The sequence below is a fragment of the Pseudorca crassidens genome, chromosome 19 (assembly GCF_039906515.1).
Source record: "Pseudorca crassidens isolate mPseCra1 chromosome 19, mPseCra1.hap1, whole genome shotgun sequence".
In the NCBI taxonomy this organism is placed as follows: Eukaryota; Metazoa; Chordata; class Mammalia; order Artiodactyla; family Delphinidae; genus Pseudorca; species Pseudorca crassidens.
Window position 1 is genome coordinate 15,111,000 of NC_090314.1, and position 24,437 is coordinate 15,135,436.

General features: G+C 38.6%; 1 protein-coding gene across 2 annotated transcripts in view; it reads right to left on the reverse strand.

Moving 5' to 3' along the window:
- The window catches only part of PAFAH1B1 (platelet activating factor acetylhydrolase 1b regulatory subunit 1), a 73,263-nt gene extending 50,975 nt beyond the window's left edge, over window positions 1-22,288 (reverse strand). Inside the window, exon 1 of one of the 2 annotated variants that reach the window (XM_067714576.1) lies at window positions 22,008-22,288. The gene's annotated coding sequence lies outside the window, so the exon portion shown is untranslated. Of the gene's footprint in view, window positions 1-21,178; window positions 21,489-22,007 lie in introns of those variants that run through there. The other variant, XM_067714577.1, reaches the window with a different exon arrangement.
- Between the last annotated feature and the right edge of the window lie 2,149 nt (window positions 22,289-24,437).

The window sequence follows — 24,437 nt, forward strand, 5'->3', positions numbered from 1 at the left end:
CTCGCGGGCTCTAGAGCACAGGCTCAGTAGTTGTGGCACACAGACTCAGCTGCTCCATGGCATGTGGGATCCACCCGGACCAGGGATCGAACCCGGTCTCCTGCACTGGCAGGTGGACTCTTAACCACTGCACCACCAGGGAAGTTCCAAAGATCGTTTCTCTGTTGATTAAAATCCCTCTCTGACTTAAGGCATGAAGCCATTTGGAACATCTGATGGTTCCTAAGAAATGGAATTCTGACTGACCTGCTTAGATTTTATTGTATATCGCTTTCTAGTGCTTTTTATCTCAAATCAGTTTTCTGTGTGATACAACTGTGTATGCCTGTAAACAGTGAAATAGAATGTGAAAAAAGACAAACACTTGTTGTTTTAGTATGCTTTTAGAGGTTGCAGGTCACTTTTTTCTTTTAACTTCACTCTGGTGTCAAAATACACTTAAATGAAAACAAGAGGAAAAGATCTACTATTTAAACAGTTGTTTTACAGGCATACAGCCTGATAGAACTACCGACAAAACAAAATGAACTATTCCTTCTAAAAATATTGAGTCTCATATAAATTGTGTTCTACCTCATTAAATCCATTATTTCCAGACTCACTGGGATTCTATGATGCCAAATAAATATCTCATAAAAATAAAGAATACTAAATTATACTACTTGCTCTCTAATGTGAATTCCAACTTGTATTCTACTATTCTATTGAGTGACATCAAAAGAGAAAATGAATTTACCAAACTGATGCTGATGACCTCTGTGAGTATACATAAATTTAGGCAATGAAAAAAAAAAATTTAGGCAATGATTCTTTAGGTTGAAAAACACCTCTGGGACACAGAACAATAAATGCCACATATGTATTTTTTTTCAAATAGGATTACTAAAATAGTTGAAGGAAGTAACTATGGATTTTAACCAGGAGTGTACGTTAGAACCCCCTGAGAAACATCCTGAAAATAATCTTGGCTAGACCTTCTCCTCAGAGATTCTGAGACGCCATCTAAATTTTAAAATTTTCTCCAGATGATTTTGATACACATCCTTAGCAGAGAACCATATATTCAACATTACAGACTACAGCCAGTCCTAAAGGGCCAAAAGCAAAATTATAAAGAAGGGGAAATTGAGAAATCAAGTGTCAGAACTCATCTGTGTTCCAAGGGCAAAAATCAAATCAGGAGGCCAAGGTACTCAGATTTCAATGGTAACTGCAACAACTGTCACCCAAATTCAAAGAAATATTTACAAAGCCCTTCAGATATATCTGGAGGAGAAATTTTATATCAACAGGAAAAAGAGGTCAATACAACACTTTGAAATAACTAAGTATTTTTCATTATAGTTAAGCTGTTATTAAAGATTTTTTTTAATTCTTCAAGAAAATACTGCTGGCTTGTTCATCATACAACTCTGTGTCGTCCTCATATTCCTGGTATGTGTCTAATAAAGACACATTCTTTTGTAACTATATTATTTTGTCGCTTTTTGTCTGGATTCTATCTCCTTTCCTTTGAATCTACACCAGGGGTCAGCAAACTTTCTATAAAGGGCCAGACAGTAAATATTTTAAGTTTTTGGACCTTATGGTTTCTGTAGCAAGAAATTAACAACAATAAATAATGTATGTGGAATATGTGGGTCTCTGTTTCAATAAAACTTTATGGACAATGAAATTTCAATTTCATGTAACTTTTAAATAAATTATTATTGATTTATAAAATTAAAATTTGGAATTATTTTAGAAAATAAATTGTATAAAAATTTTTACAAAATATTATTTTGCTTCTTTCCAACCACTAAAAACTGTAAAAATCACTCTTAGCACGAAGGCACAGTGGTTAAGAATCCACTTGCCAATGCAGGGGACATGGATTCAAGCCCTGCCTGGTCCAGGAAGATCCCACATGCCGCAGAGCAACTAAGCCCGTGTGCCACAACTACTGAGCCTGCGCTCTAGAGCCTGCATGCTACTACTGAGACCTCGTGCCACAACTACTGTAGCCTGTGTGCCTAGAGCCCATGCTCCGCAACAAGAGAAGCCACTGCAATGAGAAGCCCGTGCGCCACAACGAAGAGTAGCTCCCACTCGCCGCAACTAGGTAAAGCCCACGCGCAGAAACGAAGACCCAATGCAGCCAAAAATAATAAATAAATAGATGTAATCTCTCATCATTAAAAAAAAAAAAGTAGAAGGCAGAATTTGGCTTGCCAGCCATAGTATGGCAAGCCCCCTTATCTAGACAAATGAAGTTATCTGATAGTCTATTTTTAATTAACAGTAATATCTCTTTCATAGGGTTGTCAGGCAGATTAAATGAGTTGATACATTTAGAACAGTAAGTGCTGTATGATTTTACACACACACACACACACACACACACACACACCCCCCACACACACACAAAGGAGATACAGAAAGACACTAAGATAGATATTTCCATATCTTCTCTATTTTGTTTAATACACCTCCATTTGTTAGCCTATCACACTGAAATGTTTTGCCTAAAATCTGATTGTTATAAAAAAGAAAAATCAGGGGACTTCCCTGGTGGTCCAGTGGTTAAGAATCCACCTTCCAATGAAGGGGACCAATCCCTGGTCAGGAAACTAAGATCCCATGTGCCGCGGGGCAACTAAGCCCGTGCGCCACAACTACTGAGCCCGTGTGCCTCAACTAGAGAGCCTGTGCACCACAACTAGAGAGAAGCCCGCATGCCACAACTGAGACCAAAAAATATGTAGCCAAAAAATAAAGAAATAAAATAAACATTTTAAAAAATAATAAAATTTTAAAATTAAAAAAGAAAAATCATTGTTGAGGTAGAAAACGCATCCAGTGATGTTTCATCAGCTTTTTCTAGAAACTAATTTGCTAGTTCTCTTTCTCAAAATCCAAAGTAAATACATCCACCTGCAATTTATCCACAGCAGTAGTCTCATATATCTGAATCTCAGGCAAAAAAAAAACCCTTACCTACCTACTGAAGTAAACATTTACAAAGATCTATATTAAGACCTCAAAGGAGGACACAGGGATCCTAATTTTCAGTACACTAATGCAACTGCAGTTAGGAAGGACTTTGTCTATAAATGCATCATTACATTATAACCAAGACACGGCTTACAAATTCAGGTTTAGAGTACTTTTTCCTTTAGTTAAGTAGCCAATTTAATTAACCAAGGAAAGTCAGCGACTCTCACCCTGGCTTAACCCAGCCTAATACTAAAGTGTGAGTCAAAGACTGTAAGGAAAAGCTATGTAGAACTCAGGTGAGGCCATTTATCTCCAGAAAGGGATAATGAGGCAGCATTCCACATACCGAAGTCTTCATTATGGATATATTTCACTTTGGGTGCATGCCTCTCACCCATATGTTTTGCAATTTTTCATTTCCCTTCAAGATTCAGCCTGAAGGGGACTTCCCTGGTGGTCCAGTGCGTGAGACTCCACGCTCCCAACGCAGGGGGCCCAGGTTCAATCGCTGGTAGGGGAACTAGATCCCGCATAGCCATACCACAACTAAGAAATCCACATGCCTCAACTAAGGCCCGGCGCAGCCAAAATAAATAAATAAATAAATACTTTAAAAAAGATTCAGCCTGAAGGCAGCGCATCACCACCTCTGTGAAGCCCTCCTTAGCCAGCCTACTCCCTACTCTTCTTTAATCTCACTGTGTCATGTACATATAATCCTAATAGCTACCATTTACGGAATGACTTTATATGCTGGGCCCTTTTCCTGCAATGTTTAATTCTTACAACACCCAGCAAAAAAACTAATATACTTATTTAACAGTTGAGGAAACAAGTTCACTAAGGTTAAAGCATGTATTCAAGGTCAAACAGCTAAACAGTGGCAGGGCCAGGATGCAAACCCGATTTGTCTCTGACTTCCACACCAATGGTTTCAAACAGTAGGAATGAGGACAGAGAGGAGGCCAAATAGGCAGGATTCTGTTTTTTATCTGTTTATATATTGGATTTCTGCATAAAAGCTCTTTCGAAAAGTTTCCACTGTTAAAATAAATCTGAAAAATCACTGATTCTACCCTGTGCTGCCTCCCACAATCTTTGTAACTATATACATGCTGTCTCTAGTACCAGACTGATCTCCTTGGGGCAAACACTGAACTGAATTTCTTTGCCTCTCTAGTGCCGGGTACAGTATCTAGCACCCAACAGATGTTTGTATGGAGTCAAGCTATGAAAGCAAAACTTTCCAAATCAAATAACTATATTTCCATGGTTACAAGCAATTATAAAATAACTACACAGCAATTTATAGTTACTAAAATTCTTTCATATATTATCTTTTAAAAAAGAGAAACCAAATGAGCTTTAAAAAATGTTTTCCAGGGCTTCCCTGGTGGTGCAGTGGTTGAGAGTCCATCTGCCGATGCAGGGGACACGGGTTCGTGCCCCGGTCCGGGAAGATCCCACATGCTGTGGAGCGGCTGGGCCCATGAGCCATGTGCGTCCGGAGCCTGTGCTCCGCAACGGGAGAGGCCACAACAGTGAGAGGTCCGCGTACCGCGAAAAAATAAATAAATGAATGATTGTAAAAAAAAAAATGTTTTCCAGGGCTTCCCTGGTGGCACAGTGGTTGAGAGTCCGCCTGCCAATGCAGGGGACGCGGGTTCGTGCCCCAGTCCGGGAAGATCCCACATGCCGCGGAGCGGCTGGGCCCGTGAGCCGTGGCCGCTGAGCCTGCACGTCCGGAGCCTGTGCCCCGCAACGGGAGAGGCCACAACAGTGAGAGGCCCGCGTACTGCAAAAAAACAAAAAAGAAACAAACAAAAAAAATGTTTTCCAAAAATGGCACATTTATTCAATATTCAAAGCTTTATTTTAATAAAATATTAATTATCTAACAACTGTCAAACAGTATTGGCAAAAGACATTAAGCATGTTTCATTTTCCTGTTTTAATTGCCATACTGAAATACTATTAGAGTTAAACCATATAAAATTGCCAATAATGGCAATTACACAGGTTCAACCTAATGCTTATCAATGGTGTTTAAACACCATTAGCAAGCTCTCAGCAGCTAGCAAAAAGAGAACTTGCGGGATTTATTTACATAGTTTTGAGAAAAAAATTAAGCAGAGTAACTCGCTCCTCTGTGATTTTATAGTTCTTTGTACATACACATATTTAACACTTCTCACGGCACACAGTAATTATCTGCCTTGATGTCTCCTCAACAACACTCCTCCAAAGCTGCAACCCTGACATATTCCTCATTATATCTCTACCAAATAGCATGGTAATTAACACACAGTAGGTACAGAGTAAGTGTTTCTAAATGTCTGCTACAGGAATCACAGTAAAACTGAGATAAAGATTTACCATGTTCGCAGAACTAAAGATACACTATATCACTTTATTCTCAGCTTTCTTTTTTAAAATTCCCAAAAATCAAATTCTGAAACATGGACAATAAAATACATTCAAAGTCCAGCTGCTTGGAGCTGGTTTCGATGTAATTTTTTTCTTTTAAAAGATTTAACACTAATTAATATATGTCAGAGAAAGTATACCAATTTAAAAATCCTGTAGAAAATCAACTGACTGTCTCAAACTTAATACTAAAACTTTAAAACTTAAAGGCCTTTTAACCTTCTACCATGCATATTACTCTTTTCGCTTTTGCTTACAAAGGCTACATTTTCAAGTGACAATTAGACAAACATAGCTACAGCCTGTATATCTTTTTTTTTTTTAATCAAAACTAAGTCACACACACAAATCCACTGCCTTAAAATTCAGAGAAAAAAAGCTTACTAATACTTCTAAGCATACGAACAATAACAGAAAACATACTGTTCTGTGTACCTTTTTTTTTTTAAGTACAAGTTATGGTGAATATTAATGCAGATAGCCCAAAGGAATTATGACAATGCAGAAATCACTGCAATTCTTAAGCAAGGGAGCAATGTTCTAAAATTGATGTTTCGTGGTGATTTTTTTGGAGATGTATAGGAGATATTAGAACAAGGGAAGGCTACAATTAGAAGATAAAAGAGGCCTGGACTAGGATGGAAGCAGTGAGAATGATTTGGGAAAAAAAGAGCTTTAGAGTCAAACGGCAATTATGCAAGAGTGCAATTTTTTTTTTGACCTGGTCTACTACTACTTGCTCTTGGTCTTAAAGATGGCGTTCTCAAGGATATGATTTGGTCCTAACGGTGGATCCCCTGTTTACAACCAAAGCCACTGTCCAGGTGTTGTGCCAATCCAACTGGAAAACTTCCATTGTCTCTCGAACTGATTTCTAGTTTACTACTATCCACACCAATGCTTGCCTCCAATGAAACAAATAATGAGAAATAACTACATTCTCAGTGTCAGTTATTCAATTTATTTACTGAGGATCTACCAAGTGCCAAGTATTCAAATCAAACAACACATATCTGTGTTCCATGTAACTTAAGTGTCTCATCTATGGAAAACTACATGTGACCTAAAAGCACTGCTGAGAGATAGTCCCTGTCCATAAGAAACTTACAATATGGTTGAAGATGTGAGCTATATATACATATCCTTTAATTCATTCATTGACTATTCTGCTAGGCTCTGTGATATAAGGTTTTACTATAAATAAAGGTGAATAAAATGCAATCCACCCCCCTAAGAGAATGTACAATCTAGTTAGAGTAAAATGGGAGAGTGGAGAAAGGAAAGGAGGTGATAAAGTATATAACATGAGCCCAGGACTGACTGAGTCAGCTTTATAAACTGAAAGGCTAAAGATGGAAATGACTGGCAGTTTTTTGAGGCAGGTTTTAGAGGAAGGGAAAATAATATGTTGAATATAACATGAATACAAAATAACCAAATGCAAAATTATTTTAAGCAGCTGAAAAATACAGTATTGCTAAAAAGTTGAGGCTACATATGGCAAACTGAGAAATACAAAGGGCAGTCATCAGTAAGAAAACAGAGTGGTATAAACACTGAATTCAAGAGATTCAGTAGTGAAGGTAACAACATAAAAAACTGAGTTCCAGTAGGGTTGAACAAAAAAATCTTACTTGGGGAATCGAGCACATGGAAAGAAAGAAGGGGCAGAGCCACATATTAATATGTTTCTTGAGCGAAGAGACCATATCTATTATAAACATAAATAAAAACAATACCTCCTTACATTTAATCTATGCTAAAAACCACCAAGAGTCCATTTTCACAGGAATGGTCTGCTGAAGCAATTAATTTCCAGCAGCATGAAACAGAGTTGTGTACTGACCCCCTTTTTCTTTAAATCTATTTCTTAATGACTTTACCAGTTTTGTATACTCTAGAAGAATACTGCTCTGTCCACCTTCAAACAAGACAGGAATGTAGCAGATTCTAAGAAGAATCTTAACCTTCAAGCAATCCCAGTTTTATTTGGGTAAAAGTAAGTTTTCACAAAAATATTTAAATCCTACATATGAATGGTCTGTGTTTGATATATGGAACACCTGCACTTTAGGTACTTGTCAAGGAGCTTAATCTCAATAAATATCAACAACTGGATTGAGGGAAACTATATCCAATGGTCAGACACCAAAGGACAACCTACCCACTCATTCAGACTGACTCTCATGTGATGTGGTTGGTCTTCCCATATTGAGTGCTGTTAAATACTAGACATCCATCTACCTTAGAGATGTTGATGAGGGAAATGATAATTACACATAATCCTCTTTATGAGGACCCCTATGAGAAGTTATAGTCTGATAGTATCAAGTTAGTTACCTTTCTGAACTGTTTATTTTTATCTTAAGGACTTTATGAAAAACGTCACCTCATAGAAAAGCTCAGAGTCAAATCTGTGCTCTGTGCCTGCAACAAAACCATTGTGATAGACCTTTGTGGCCTAGATTCTCATTCCATTTTGTCCCTACCCTTTGTTTTCGTTTCTTCTTTCTCTTTGTTTTTAATTTGTGGTATTTTCTAGTTTATACATCTTTATAAATTGCCTTAAATAGGTTACAAATCAAATACTTACAGAGACTAGGCAGGTAAAAGTGTGAATCAGCTAGAAATAAGGCAACAGTGGTAGAACTGGGTTTTTTAAGTAAGTCGAATTAAAAACAAAAACACTGAGCAGACAAAACACATTTTTGATCCAAATCCTCGACCATCCATTTGTAGCCTCTGAAAAAGGTACTTAATAAATACAGTGCTGAAAGGTAGGATGGTTTAGAAGATTAAATCAGTTTCAACCCCTCTGCTTAAAATCTTTCTGGAACAAGGGTGTATGTAACAGCTAAAAGAACAGGTAAATATCCTGCATTCGCACAAAACTTCACAATTTACAAGCCATCTTCATATCCTTTTGATCTTCAACTTCACTATGTGGCAGCCCTCACAGCTATGTGCACAAAATGCAGAGATCACAAACTCAAAACAATGAAGGTAATATAAACCAGTGAAGCAGGAAAGGCTGTGATCTTTCCATACAAGACTCATTTTGTTTCCATATTAATCATGTTACAATATTCTTCACTTCCAGAGAAATATGCTATTCTACTTTTCTTGAATATTGCAGTTGTCTAGCTACACTTTCCCCCCATTTTTTATAAAAACATCAATAGAAAAGTATTTCTTCACTATAAACAACAGTGCAAGGGCAATAATAAACAGTAACAGAAAGTGGTAGGAACTTGTTTTCCTGGAGAGCTTATGCCCATCTAAAGGAGGGCAGCTGTGGGAGTTCCCTGGTGGAGCAGTAGTTAAGACTCCACACTCCCAATGCAGTGTTCACATGCCACAACTAAGGAGCCCTCCTACTGCAACTAAGACCCATCACAACCAAATAAATAATTTTTTTAATAAATAAAAAACATAAGGGAGGGCAGCTGTGACTCAGCTTAGGCCAACTGTTGCCATGGGAAAATGTGGGCCCCACTGTTGCCAACGCTTCTAATTTTTCAGGATAATCCAAAAATAGAGACTTTACACAAAATACCTAACTCCAAAATATTGACTCAAAAAAATTTTAACGATACAAGGCCAAGCATTTACACTTAGTTTGTCCTACAGGCCACCAGTGTGCAACTCCTGGCTCAATACTGAGTTAAACACAGGTTTTTGAACAGCTGAACAGACTGAGGAAAGTGGTACAAAATTCAGGAATTTATGGTCTAAAATCAATGTCAATATTATTCATTCTATTTATTCAATTCAAAGCATAAAAATTACTAAAGAACAAATATTTAATTAACCTTAAGATAAACTCTGCAATGAAAAAACAAAAAACAAATTTTATCATCTTATCTGCAGATACCTTTCCCATGTTCACTGCAGCACTGTCTGTAATAGTGAAAATCTGAAAACAATCTAAAGACCTATTTCTGTACTGTAGGTATAAACTATAGTATGATTATATATAAGAAATTCTTTAACATAATAAACTAGATCTACATATACCAATACATCTAGAAAACATTTTTTAGGTGAAAAAAACAAGTTGTAGAATAGTATACAGTATAACATTCAAGTAAACTCTAAGCATTATTGTACATTGTTTATGCATCATACATATATGTATAGTAAAAGTATAAAAACAGAACAAAAGAATATATGCAAACTTTAGGAGGAACTTTACCACTGGGAACAGGGAGGGAGGGGAGTAGGATTAGAAAGAGGATATCAACTCTAACTGTAATGCCATATTTCTTTAAAAAACAAACAAAAACTCCACAAAAACTCTAAAGCAAATATGATAAAATGTTAACATCTGTTAATTCAGGTAGTAGTTACGTGGATATTTTGTTATATCACTGCAGGTACTTCTCCTGCATGGTTGACATATTCCATAACAAAAATAAACAAACTATAAATATGTAAAAAAAAATTTAGAAGAAAAAACAAAAAGTACTTTCCTATGTATACGTCCCATGGTAGGCCCTCTTAAAACAAGCTGAATATGTAGATGATATGAAAGCAATGAAGGAATAAATCCTACACTTTTGAGGTCCTACTGTGTAGAATTTTGGAGTCAAATAGTGGAAGTTCAAATAACAACTCGGCCACCTACAAACTGACCTTGGGCAATCTTCAAACTTCCTAAGCCTGTTTGCCCACATATAACTGGAGCTAACACCACCACCTACTCAAACAACTGCGGTGAAGCTTAACGAGATAATCAGTGTTAAGGGCTTGTCTACCATTTTACTTCCCTCAGTAGAGTTCTAGAATAGTGAACATGTACAAAGAGAATAACTTCACTTTGAAGATGATACGGCACAGTACCTTTTGCACTTCTATATACATTATCAATGTAAAAAAGACACTGCTTTCCTAGTGTCCAAGGACAGAGAACGAATCAGTTTTGCCATCACAAGAAGGCAGAAGGTAAAGGCAGACTGCCCTATTACTATTACATCAATTTGTTTTAATCATCTTAACATCACCATAATAACAGCCACCATTTACTGAGTACTATGTGCAAGGTACTGTTCTAGGCTCTTTAAATACATTAACTCACTTGATATATCAGATAGAGTTTTATATAAGCTATAATAAGAGACAAAAATAGTAGATACCTTAAGATTATGAATTCAAAGAAAATTTCTTTCAGGTAAAAAAAAAAAAAAATTAGGGAAGGTTGCCTGGAAAAGGAGAACCTGGTATGCAGATTTGAAGGATACATAGGTCAGAAGATACACAGAGAAAAAGAGAAGGGAGGGAGTGGTAAAGAGTGAAAATGCCATAAGGAACAGAAAGTATCTTCATAAGGCTGAATCATAGGATACATGACAGGCAAGAAGAAAAAGAATAAGCAAGTGCGCTACGACACCAAAGAAAAGACCTTGAGTGTCCATTTAGGATTAAACAAACATCTATTAAATACCATGTTTCTAGTAAGGTACCCTTTGCATTTATTCATATACAAAGCTGATTAAATAATAGTAAAAACCTGGCAATGGGTTTTTGGCAAGAAAGTGACTTGAGAACCGTGGTTCAGGAAAATTAATCTGGCACTTTATGTAATATCCCACACATAATTCCTCCTCTTAATCTCTACTATGGATGGCTAATGACGCCCAGTTTCTCAATTCCACCCAGACACCCAAGCCACAAATCTGAGATGTCTTCTAATACTTCCCTCTCCTCATCACAGACTACTCATTCACAATTCTACCTCCTAAGCCTTTCTCCAATCAACAACCTTCATTGTCACTGTCTTATTTCAAGCACTAATCATTCTTTCCTGAAAAAGCCTCCTAAGTGACCTTCAAACTCCCATCTGTATTCCTCACTGCCACCTACATAAACTACCTAAATACACCTGATCATAATGCTCACCTTTGCTTAAAATTGTGTCTTCCAAATTGCCTACAAACCACACAGAATTTGTAAATTCTATCAATCTGGCTCATATGTACCTTTCCAGCCTCATATTCACATGTACCCTACAATGCCCTCTGCAAACTACTTTCCAGCATACACATAATAGTTTTTCATGCTTTTGTACCTGTATATGTTGCTCTTCCCTCTACCTCAAATGACCTTCTCCCATGTCCACTCCAATTATTCATTCAAGATTCAGTTTAAATATCATCCCTCTCAACTGTCTTTAGTGGGGAGATTTGATGAGCCCTGCAATAGCGTAATTGACAGACATCATACACTACGTACACCACTACAACCCAGGACCCAGATTTAAAATACTATATAAGGACACTGAATTTCCTATCCATTTAATAATTTCATTAAGAATCTAGAGAAAATTCAAATTCAAGAAAGTTCTAACTTCAACCAAGTTTTCCCCTTTTTATAAAACTGAATGGCAAGAAAAAATATTCTTAAAATTTGACAAATCTAGATTTGGGGAGTTAAGATTTATCAAAGGAATGAACAGGTGATGAATGTTCTGCCTATCAAAGTTATTTACCATATATGAATAAACAATGAAAAATTAGATATAATAGAATTAACAAATTTTAACCTCTTTAATGATTCAGCAGTCACTTCAAATTTTTACAGCATTACTATGGTGCTATATTTTTATAATCACAAATCTTAATATAAAGTTATAATATAAAAACATAAAAAATCAATATTTAAGCTTTCTAGCTCTTTGGACATGGGCTAAATGAGAATTTTCCACATAATAGTGGATCTTTAAAGAGACACTTCTCTCCACATACTGAGAAAAACAGCAAAGGCCTATACATTAAGAGAAATTAAAAACTATCTCAGGCCATTATTTCTCATTTTTATGGAAGCATCATAACATACACCAAAGCCTCAAATATAACTAGCATAGAGGACATCTAAGATCCATAGTGCTTGAAATGAATACTGCTTTAAAAATGTTAGAAATAATATCTTATGTGGGAATCAACCTTGACTCTTTTCTTTCTTCTTCTATATTCAATCAATTACCTGGATCTGCCAAGTTTACCGCCTCAATATTTGTTGAATTATTCTCTGTCTACCCTTAACAGTACTACCACAGTTCACACCATCATCTCTCACCTGGACTGGACCAATTTCAACAGGTCTTCTTAAACCTAGCCTTGGCCTATTAACATCTATCTTCTACTCAGCCCCAGACTCATCTATTTAAAATACAATCCGACCATATCTCTTCCTTACTTAAAAACAACCCTTCATTGGCTCCCTATTTTTTATTTAACAAATATTTAAATAGCACTTACTATATGCTAGTCACTGCTTTAAATGTTTTAGAAGTGTTCATTTACTCCTCACAACTACCTATGAGAATTTAAATAACGAGCTTTTATATTGTTTGTGTTTGTGTGTGTGTGTGTGTGTGTGTGTGTGTGTGTAATGTAACACAGCTATGTAAGCAGCAGAGTTGAACACAGGCATCTGGGCTCCACAATTGGGGCCTTTATTCACTGCACTATGCTGCCTCCCTATTTCCTGAAGTCCACATGCTTTAACACAGTTTATAAGGTCTTTGATTAGTATCTGGTCCCTTCCCACATTTCAAGTCTTATTTCTAACCAAGCCCCACTTTGCTCAAACTCCAGTAACACTGAGCACCTTGTAATGCATGCCTTCCCTCTCCTCATTTTGTGACCTTTATGATTTTACTGCTGCTGTCCCGTCTGGAGTACTTTCTAGCACCTCAGCACAGTTCTTATAACAAAGTGCACTGAACACACTCCGATGAAAGAATGAATTTTTAATGCGTCATGAGAAATAATAAACAAAAATGTTCTACTATTAATTACACTGGTAGACATATAAAACATGAAAACACCAAATATCTTAGAATTCAAGTCTCCAATACACCTAATGGTTATCCTGTTAAAACACACACAAACAACAACCAAAAAAACCTCCCCCGACCTTGGTTCTCCTCAACTCTTTCTTGCTCCTTCCGAACACCCATATCTGCTCAACAGCCCAAAACAAAAAACACCTCAATTCTTCACCTTCCTCATTCCTTGTTTCTCTTACTTCCCATATCAAACTGGTTACTAATTTATACATACTCAATCCCTTTCAAATCCATTCTTTCAACCTGCACTGCCTCTTGAGTAGTCTCCACAAGTCTATCTACCTCCATCCACTCCACAGCTGCATCTTCCACAATGCTGACAGTAGGCTTTTTAAAAGGGAAATCTAATGATGTCACTTATCATAACTTAAAATCATCCTCTGGCACCTCAAGGGTAAAAACTGGTTTCAGTAAGCTTCTCAACTAGGAAGCTTACTGACAATGCAGATATCCCAGGTGCTCCCCACCACAGAATTTTTATTGCTTTTTATTGTATGAGTCTAAGATGAAGTCTGCAAACGAAGATGGTCCATGTGCCAACCCACTTCACAGGCCAGATCAGGGTAATGTTCTCACTCCTCTATACTCACCAATCACTCCAGCCATACTGAACTACAGCTACATGTAACTTCCCTCACTAACCAAGGTGTACTTATGAGACTAGGTACAAATTACTCCCCAAACAACATGACAAGATTTCTTCAAAAATGTTTAACCAACATCTTCGTGAAGACCTCCTTGAAAACTTTGGGCCCTCAGGACTTCCCTGGTGATCCAATGGGTAAGACTCCTCACTCCCAATGCAGAGGGCCGGGGCTCGATCCCTGGTTGGGGAACTAGATCTCACAGGCATGCTGCAACTAAGAAGTCCGCACAACGCGACTAAAGATCCTGCGTGCTGCAACTAAGACCTGGTGCAACCAAAATTAATAAATAAATACTTTAAAGAAAGAGAAAACTTTGGGCCCTCATCTCACCAAGTACATATTTTGATTATAGCACTATTATGCTACCTTTGCATGTTAAATATGTGTTCATAAATTTTAAGATCTTTGAGGGCAAGGGCTGACAATCATGTTTGTATCCCCAATGCTTAGAATATAATATATCTAAATAAATGTTTGCTGGACAGAAAAATTGATGAAAATTTAAAAGAGAAACAAAAATATGTAATGGTACTGCATAAGTTTCTTTTTAAAGTAGAAGCCCAATGATATTTTCTGTACAAGTGATACAATGGAAGGGCAAGATATAAAAACAACTGAAAGAACTGTAATAACTGCAATTCTCAAGAATTACCTTGCACTCAAGTTATAAATTCTCCTTAGGGTAAAATAAATATCTTTCAGGACACAGATCTACCAGTTCTGTTTTTAAAATAAGAGTCCAATTGGTCAAAAATACCGTCTTTTCTGCTGCAGTATTTACAAGCTTTTTGAGGGAAAGGGAAGAACAAGGAGGATTCAAATACTAGCACAGCACCAATGAATAAGATACCCTATTTGCTTTGCTTCTCAGATTACAGCAGTCTCCCTCCAAACAAGCCCCCAAATGTGGAGCTCTTCTCTAAAATCCCAACACTGAACTTTACTCTCAGAGTAATTTCTAGACGGATATATAATTCACTTAAACATAGCTCCTTCAAAGGCTTTCTCGGATCTTTATTCTCCAAACCACTGTTAAAATATTTTATATTTTTAAAAAGCTAGAAAAAATTGGGGGTTATTTAAAATAATAATATTTAAAATTCTAAACAAAATTTTCCTGATAGTTAAAATAAAGATGTAAATTGTTTTAATAAATGGGGAAGAGGAGGTGAATCCACCTTACAGAAGAATTCCAAATAACATATGTAAACAGACACTCCCCCACACACACCCCCACCGCCGACATGGAACTGGAGTCACTTCCAAAGGATAAAGTAAGAGAAAGGTAAAATAATAACTTTATGAGAAAACTGGCAAACACTACGTTAACCAAGTGATGAAATATCATGTAGCCTCTGACATGATGTGATGACAAGTGCACTCCACCTCTGTGGTATTTTTTCCAAAAACCCATAACCCATCTAATCATGAAAAAACACCAGACAAATCCAGTGTGGAGGACATTTTACAGAATACCTGACCAGGACTCCTCAAGACTGTAAAAGTCACGAAAAACAAGGAAAGACTGAGAAACTATCACAGACCAGAGGAGAGTGAGGATAAAAGACAACCAAATGCAACGTGGTACCCTGGATTAAATCTGCAACAGAAAGAGGCCATTAATGGAAAAACAGTGAAATCCAAATAAAGTCTGGAGTTTAGCTAATAGTAAATACCAAGATTCACAAATGTAGCACAGAAATGTAAGATGTTAACAATGGAGGAAATTGGATGCAGGGTATACACAAGAACTCTCTGCACTATCTTTACAACTTGACTACAAATCGAAAACTATTCCAAAATAAAAAGGTTTCTTTAGAAAGAAAAACAGAAAAAACTGTTTGGGATTATTTAAATAATATTTAAAAGTACAAACAAAATTTTTCTTAAAATAAAGATATAGGGCTTCCCTGGTGGCACAGTGGTTGAGAGTCCGCCTGCCGATTCAGGGGACGCGGGTTCGTGCCCCGGTCTGGGAGGATCCCGCGTGCCACGGAGCGGCTGGGGCCGTGAGCCATGGCCGCTGAGCCTGCGCGTCCGGAGCCTGTGCTCCGCGGCGGGAGAGGCCACTACAGTGAGAGGCCCGCGTACCACAAAAAAATAAAAATAAAGATATAAATGTACTCTGCAGTTTAAATAACATGCTTATGAGCAATATAATTTTATATTAAAAAAAGGAATTAGTCCATTTGGCATTGATTTACATAGCACTTCTTGCCCTACTAAGAAACTCTGAAGTCATCTCTGGTTTCAGATACACATAATGGATAAAGGGGAAAGAATCCCTAATACTAATTCTTAAGAAATACATTTAAAACTATAAGAGCTATATTAATGTATTAATAACTGCTTATTTATGATTAAATTGTATGTTAATTCTCTTCCTTAAAAAAAGTCTCTAACAATAAAAAATATCTACTGAAGGGTTTACAGGCCTTTTATCCAATAATAGCAACCACTCTATGAGTTACATTCTGTCAATGTTATCCATTTATAGATTAGGAAACTGAGGCTTATTGCTCAAGGCTCATAGCTGATAAATTGTTGAGTTAGGATTATAATCTAAAATATTCATTTTTGGTTTTAGTCAACAGCTTTATTTAATTTTCTCTGATAATGTTAAATGTATAGCTTTTTCCCACCCTTAAGAAATAAGTTAACCAAAAATAATAATAATAATCAATACAACTGACTCTCTTTTTATTGGCCACATCACATGGCTTGTTGGATCTTAGTTCCCCCACCAGGGATCGAACCCAGGTCGGTCCCCGGTAGTGAAAGCGCAGAGTCCTAACCACTGGACCGCCAAGGAATTCCCAATACAATTGACTCTTTTATCTTCACTTTCCCTTCTTCTGCAGTCAGCACATTTTTGATAAAATAAAAACAACTATGGAAGGGAAGATGAAAAGATAAAATATATGCCTTATGCATACAAAATACTAAAATCATATCCTTTTATTCTTTGCCGCAGATTAAAAGTGAATTTAATCCACAACATGCAAATCCTTAATAACATAAGCTTTCAATTAAATTCCTTAAAAATTTCCCAGATTCTTAATTTCACTGTTATCAAAAGACAGTCTCTCAGAAAATTTCTTAACAGCCTCAGTTAACCGTCAGTAATTCTTGTCAGCACATAAGCGCTCAAGGACCAGCTAATCAAAATGCAAAGAACAGAAACGCAAATGTAATTTATCCAGTTGGGTTAATTCATTTCTTATAGGTGAGAGTTTTGTGGCCCTGAAACAACTATGTCATAAGTATGACCCTGTTCCTGGGACAACATAAAATCTCTGTAAAGGAAGTATGAACACTTTTCCCTCCTTCACCTTAATTCCAGAGAGATCACTGGAAGTTAGCCACTACAAAGAACTATAGGATATCTCATTTCCTTTCACATAACCCCATATTCAATCAAATGCAAAAAGTATTTATTTACTTATTAATACCACTTGTATGTATTTAAATAGATTTAATATTGATTTACTGATATTATTACTACTACTTGTATGTATGCAGCAAGTACTTATTTACTTATTAATATTACTATAAAGCAGTATTAGGCATTTTCTGCAAGTCCCTATTCAAATGCCTTATGCAAGCAAAATAGTTACAATATAAGACCATGTTAATAAATGCCAATTTAAATGATGCAGGCAATAAATGCCACCAGTTTTCACCATTTTAGAAAAGAAATTAACAAACATAAAAACAGTTTTGAAAAGAGTCCATTCTGTCAAAAGAAAAAGGAATGTTTGTTTGATCATGCAAGGCAATACCCAAGTGATTCACTGACTACAATATTTACCTCATTCTAGCTACTAACCCAACATGTGACCTTGGGAAAAGAAATTCTCTGAATTTTAGTTCTCTCATCCATAAAAAATACTATTCTATCTCAAAAAGCAGCTGACAGAACAAATGCCATGTTCAATATATTTACAAAGTTCTAGGAAAAGGTTTACAACAATGTTAGATGACAATAACTTTAGAGGATACTTTTCCAGAAGTATCCCTGACAAATCCACAAATCAATCCTAAATAGGTAAGTTTCAACTAAAAGCCACCAACTTTTAAAGAGAAAACAATAAATCAAAATAATAAGCCCTTATGATACCTGCATCCAATGACTATAAAGCATTTCACCAATATCAATTAAAATTTGTAACTGCCGTGGCAAGGTTAAAAATTATACACACAGCAGAAGTTAAACTAAGGTTCCACTTAAATGACTAGCCAACATGCCATATCAAACCAGCAACAAAGCTAAAAGAATTCAAAAAGCCTTCACTGCAGTTACCTGTTACGCTTATGTAATATAGCATCTTTCTTCATGAAATACAGATTTCTCAAAACACTTGGACTTCAGCAACTAAGATTCACTCTACAGCTAAGCATCTTCAGGAGAATAGGTTTACTTTTTCTTTTCAGAAGTCCCTATATCATCAGTTTTTTTGTTTGTTTTTGTTTAGTTTTATTTTAAATAGAGCAACTTTTAAAGTAAAAAAAAGTTGTATAGTAAAAGTGGCAAAGAATTCCCACTTTAACTATTTCTCTCTCTCTAAAGTGCATAAAAACAGATTACCCAGCAGAATGAAATATTTTCACAACAGAAACTTACAACCAAGTAAAAAAATCTCTTTTAGGACCACAGCGGACATGACAGGCGTGGTTTAAAACCAACTGAGCCTCAAGTCCCTTTGGCAAAAGAGTGCATGACTCACTGCTTTAGAACTCAATGGGAAGAACTGGAAAATTCACTCTGATTGCCCTAAGATTTTGTTTTGGATTTGTTTTTTAAGATATCTTCATCCTAATGCTGACAACTGCCACAGTTTCTATGGCTTACCTATTGAGATTAAGATGACAAATTCTGAATAATATGAACCACAGGTAAACAAAAAGTAAGGTCCTATATTTTCTTGGACACTGAAAATATGAGCCATAAGGTAAAGTCATATATACAGTATTATTTATTGCATAAGAGGGAGCAACACTTACACTGAAAAAATATAGACAATGAAACACGGATATTCTAGCTGGAAAAGCAAAAATTATCAGATATTTATTTTTCCCTTCCAGAAAACATCTCTAAATCTTTTATATACCAGAGTAATTGTATCTGGAAAAAAAGATACCAAGTAAGTCTACTAAAAAATTAACCCATCCCAATCTCATTATAAGTTTTATAAGTATAGAATTATGAAGAATTTTAAAAACTGCTCTCCAAATTAAGCAAAAGATTCTGCCACATGTACCAGAAGCACACATAGATACACATTTGTAAGTAAAAGCTCTCTTACTTAAGTAAAATTATTTTAAACTCCTAATCAACTAATAATCTACTGAAAAATCTCAGCTCTTAGTATGCTTTTAGAGCTAGAAATACTAGGGGTGGGGATATGTTAGACACATAACAGTGAATTATCATACTAACCTCATTCCTCACCACATGAACCCTTCTACTTTCTAATCACATTAAAAATAACAAAAATGTAAAAATATATCATACACTGACAAAGTCATAAGGCCCATCAAAATCACATTTACAACATGAATTTGACATTCTTCTGAGAACATCTATTCACATGAATGCTTGATACAAGACATTAAAATGACCTACCCTCTCTTACGGTAGTACCTTACTGAAAGGTCTCTTCCAAAGGACAACACAAGAGAAAGGGTCTATATAAAGAGCATTTAACACAAATTATCTTATCCTTTCTTACTCACTTTGATGTTCATTATTTAGAAATCACAGATTTACTGTTTTAATGCAAACTAAAGTTAAAGAAAACATCTGCAATGTTCTCATTAGATTTTTGCAATATTCCTACTACCATTTTTTGCCAAATATTTCTGGCATTCGTTGATCTACACTTACTTAACTAAAACAATAAAAAACATTAAGAAGTGTGTATAAATATGTGTGTGTATGTATACGTACAGATACATAGAGACAATAAGTATTTGCTTTAGAGCAGGGACATTGCTTTTTACCCCAATCATTCAATACCCACCTTGCAAAAAAGGTGGAAACTAAAAACACGAGATTTTAAGATTTACTACAGAGAAACGCCTTTGTTGTAGTACCAATTAGCATCAAATAACCTTACAAAACATAAGCAAGAGAAAAATGCTATGAAAGGGCAATCTAGCATTTCACAGCTTCTGCTCTCTTACTCCACCCAGTCTCCTCAGCTCAATGGCTGTTCACAGCAACCACAAATATTAGCCCATTTTTAAAAAAGGTGTGGGAGAGGCACCGAAATAGGGCTAACTCCATCAAAATCAAGATATACAGAAATATTCTGTGAAAAATTAAGTTCCATTCTGATTTATAAAAATAACAGCTTTGTTTCATTTAGGAGATCCTCCCCTTGTGAACAATCCAAACAATGATCATTTATAATAGAACATGAAAGAATAAATCACCCTAAACACAGATTACTCTTCTGCTTTAATAAACACTGCAATTTGCAACTGCCAATTATTTTGCAAAACTGTGTCCTGAAAGATACCCATGAGAGATTAAAAGCTAGCTTAATGCCTTAGACCCAAATCAGAATTTTTTAAGTAACAGCTTTTAATATATTCAACATTATATCACTACCGACATACCCAACCAGGAAATTTTCCCGATTAAAAGACTGGACCCTGCAGCAATCAAGCTTGCTGCAGAAAAAAAGAAAAAAAAAATTTCAAGCAAATACTACTGTGGCAAAAGGGGAGGGATGACATTACTGGTATGAAAGGCCCAAGCACTGTCTCCTCCGCCCTAGCCTCAAAATGAAATTCACACAAAACGATCCCACCTCCCAACAAAAACAGAATTACCAAAAATGGCACAAATTTTTTGTTTAGCCTTTAAAACGTTATAAATCTCAAGGATTGTGTGTTAAAGTAAAGGTCGGAACATCGGTAATATCTTTATTCTCTCCCGACTGCCTCTTAAGGAAAGGGGGAGGGGGGGACCTTGGCATGACATCGCCCATTGAGAACGAAACCACAAATCTGGTTCTTCGCTTCCAAAGCACAATTTCTTAACCAAAGGATTGATATAAATTGGACCCAAACCCCAACCCCAAAAGAAAATCTCCTGCCCTGCTCCCAAGGAGTTTCTTGCTAAGTCACCGAAGAAAGGCAGAATCACAAATAAAGCCAAGGCACCTTTCTGTCTTGTCTCACGATATTGAAAACCTCCTCCTCCTCTCCACTCTTCTGTCTAGAGAGAGAGAGTGAAAATTTGCCCACCACCTCAAAGGCATTTTCTCACCTGGGAGGCTACGGAAGGCACTGCGTTTCCTAAATGAGTGGGGAGATTAGATTAGAAGGAGAATGGCTGAGGGCCTCGAAGCTCAGTGCTATAACGTCAAAAGGCAACTCCCATTGAAGGAGCCGGCGGCAGAAAAGAAAATCCTGCCTCATTTGGTGGGTGGGTGCTGCGGATGGTTCGGTGGGTCGGGCCGCTCCTCCTCAGTGGGTGCAGAGGCTGGACCACTGCACAGGGGGACCAGGGAAGGGCTGGACCATCATTCTCAGGTCAACCCCATCCTAAGGACAGGTGGGGGACAGAACGCCTGAAGGCCTGTGGGTGCCGAGGCGGCTTGGGGCTGAGCCCAGTCCCTGAGCGCCAGCCGCGGGTGGGGTGGGGACTGCGGAGCTCGCCTTCCGCGGCGGGGGAGAGGAGGGCCGAACCCTTTCCCCAAGATCAGAGAGAGACCTGCTCTCCACGCCCTTCCTACCCAAGAATACTTTTCTTGCTAAGTCACCAAGGGAGGAGGGCGATCCCTTCCCAGGGAGGGCCGCGGGTGGAGCCGCGGCGGCCCTGGCAGCCCCCGAACCCGAGCCAGGGAGGAGGGGAGCGAGGGCAGCGCCCTCCCCGGCCTGTCCCCCCTCCTCCCGTGTCTCTCACTCAACGGCCGTCGCGGCCGCCATTTTGAGAGCGAGAAGAGAAGAAGAAGGAGGAGGCGGCGGCAGGGGGAGGGGAGTATGGGAGGGAGGGGACCGGCGCAGCCACATCGTCAGGCCGCCGGGCCCGGCCCGCAGCCGCCGGAGCGCGGTGGAGAAGACAGAGGGAAGGACGCAGACCCTTGCCGCCTTACCGGAGCGCTGCACCGCCGCCTCCGCAGGGCCTCTTCCGTCCTTCACTCCCATCCACCGGCGGGGGAGGGGGAGAGGGAGAGGGAAGGGAGGAAGGAGGGAGGGAGGGAAGGAGGGAGGGGGAGGATGGCGCGCTGGGTCCTGTCCCGGGGAGGGGGAGGGGAGGGGAGCGGGCGGGCTCCTCAGCCGTTCCGGGGCTCGAGCCCACGCCTGGCGCTCGCGGTTTCTCCCGCTCGCACCCGAGCGCTCCCCTCCTTCTCCTTCTCGCTCCCTGGACCCCGGCGTCGCTGCTCGTTCGCTCGCTCACTCGCTATCTCGGCCGCCGGACTCCGCCGCCGCCCCGCCGCTCCAGCTCCGTCTGTCACAGGAGCTGCCCCAACGCCCTGACGTCACCGCGCCGCCGCCGCCGCCGCCCCAGACCCGCGGGGAAGAGGGAGGGGAGGGGAAGGGAGGGGTCCCGGAGCGGAGGAGGGGCTGCGGCGCATGCGCCGGCCTGGGCCGGGCCCTCAGCCGCGCTGCCTTCCGCTTAGGCGGCGGGTTGCCGGTGCGGCTTGGCGGTACCTAGGCGTAGACGGACGAGTTTGCGCGCGAGGCGCTTTTTCTCGACCTCAGCACGCCTCTGTAACCTGGCAAAAGGCTCTCGGCTCCCTTTTCCTAGACCCTCGTCTGACTGCTGCGGCCCCTCACGAACTCCGGCTCTCTTCACGTCCCCGACCTGGTCTTGGCCACGAACGGCGCTCTCCCCTCTTCCCCCCGGCCAACAGAAGAGACAAGCTGGCCCCGGTGGATTCCGGGCCCCGATAGGCTTCAGAAAGCGGAGCCCGGACCAGGATGTCGCCCCTTCTACCTCCGGCCTTTGGGTTTTATTTCCCAGGGGCCGGGGGCGGGGGGGAGGAGAAGGGAGAAGGTTGGCTTGGCTTGGGGAGAAGAGCTGTTGAGGTTGAAAGGCTGATGGAATGCCTAATTATCTTCATTTTTATTATAGATTTCTAATTGGGAGAATTCGCTTTTAGATGTGATTCAGCTATTCTTTTCCTTAGTCACACACACGCACGCACACACACATCTGCGACTCTGGAAGTCTCGAAACTGATGCCCAAAGAAAGACCTGGAACTTTATCCCTACAAGGCTTGAGCGCGCGCGCGCGCGGCCGCGCGCGTGTGTGTGTTTGCTAATTTATGGGTTGAAATACTGAGGACAGGTCTTGGGGATTTGTAGTCAGTGTTTTGCACACAGACATTTGATTTAAAAGCGGCCAGGTTTGAGATTCTGAATTATCCAATGTGGAATATCCTTTTAGTAAGAGTTGTTTAGTGTGATTATCTCATCACTAATTTGTATTGTCCAAGGAAACTCTTTTCCTAAAACATAGGTTTAGGCTTGTGTTTATTGATTTTATTGCTTTCCTTTATTTAGGTAAATACATACACTGCTTTTGAGAAGCAGCTGGGCTAATGAGAGAGAGAACTTGGGTATGTGTAACTGTGACCTTGGGTAAATTACTTTCTCTGGCCCCAGTTTCTCTATAAAATAGACCTAATAAGTAACTTGTAAGGCTTTTGTGAGAATTAGGAGATGCTGCATGTGTACAGTATATGGTAATTAATGGTTACCATATACTGGTAACTCACAGGTAACTCATGTAGCAATTACTGTTACTTAATACCCAAAGAAGTTTCCTTTTATCAAGAAAGATTGTATCTCTAACCCTGCAGGTGTTCAAGAAGAATATGAGTGAATTGCCTGGAGGGTTTGGGTTCTCTCCTTTATGAAGGCAGGGAAGGAAATCAGAAGGTCTCTGGAATGTTTTTTCCAGGTTTACAGTTCTGGGATTCTCTCGCTGGGTAAGGACAGCAAGAGAGGAACAGAAGTTTGGTCTGTGCCACGTCCATAACAGTCAATAAACATGGAATAAATTAACATCCCCTGTTCTAAGAGCTGGTTCATTTTTACCTTTTAAAATATTTATTATTGCCTGACATCACGCTATTAAGATTTAATCAGCTGAGTATATCAGTTCTTATTTCTTAAATCAATGTTCTAAAAGCCAACAAAATTGCCCAGAAATCAGAATCACATTGATAAACACTGATTTAATACAAACAGCACTAACCCCCCTAAACCTTGAGCTCATAGACTCAGGTATTCAGAATACTTTAAAATGTGTATTAGGTAATTATGAATTAAACTGAGATCAGGTTTTATTTGTATAGCAATTCTTCAAAAAACAACGGACTCCCTTGGGAGGAATGCATAAAAGCTTTCTCCCTGGATTATAATTTTTCTGAAAAGAAATAAAACTGTGTTATGTGCTTAACTTGATATGGAGCGATGTGTTCTGGTTCTGTGCACTTTCTTTTCAATTGCTAAAATGATAGATGCATCTTAATAAACACTTGTCTATTGAGAATGGAGAATTAGGACATCTATG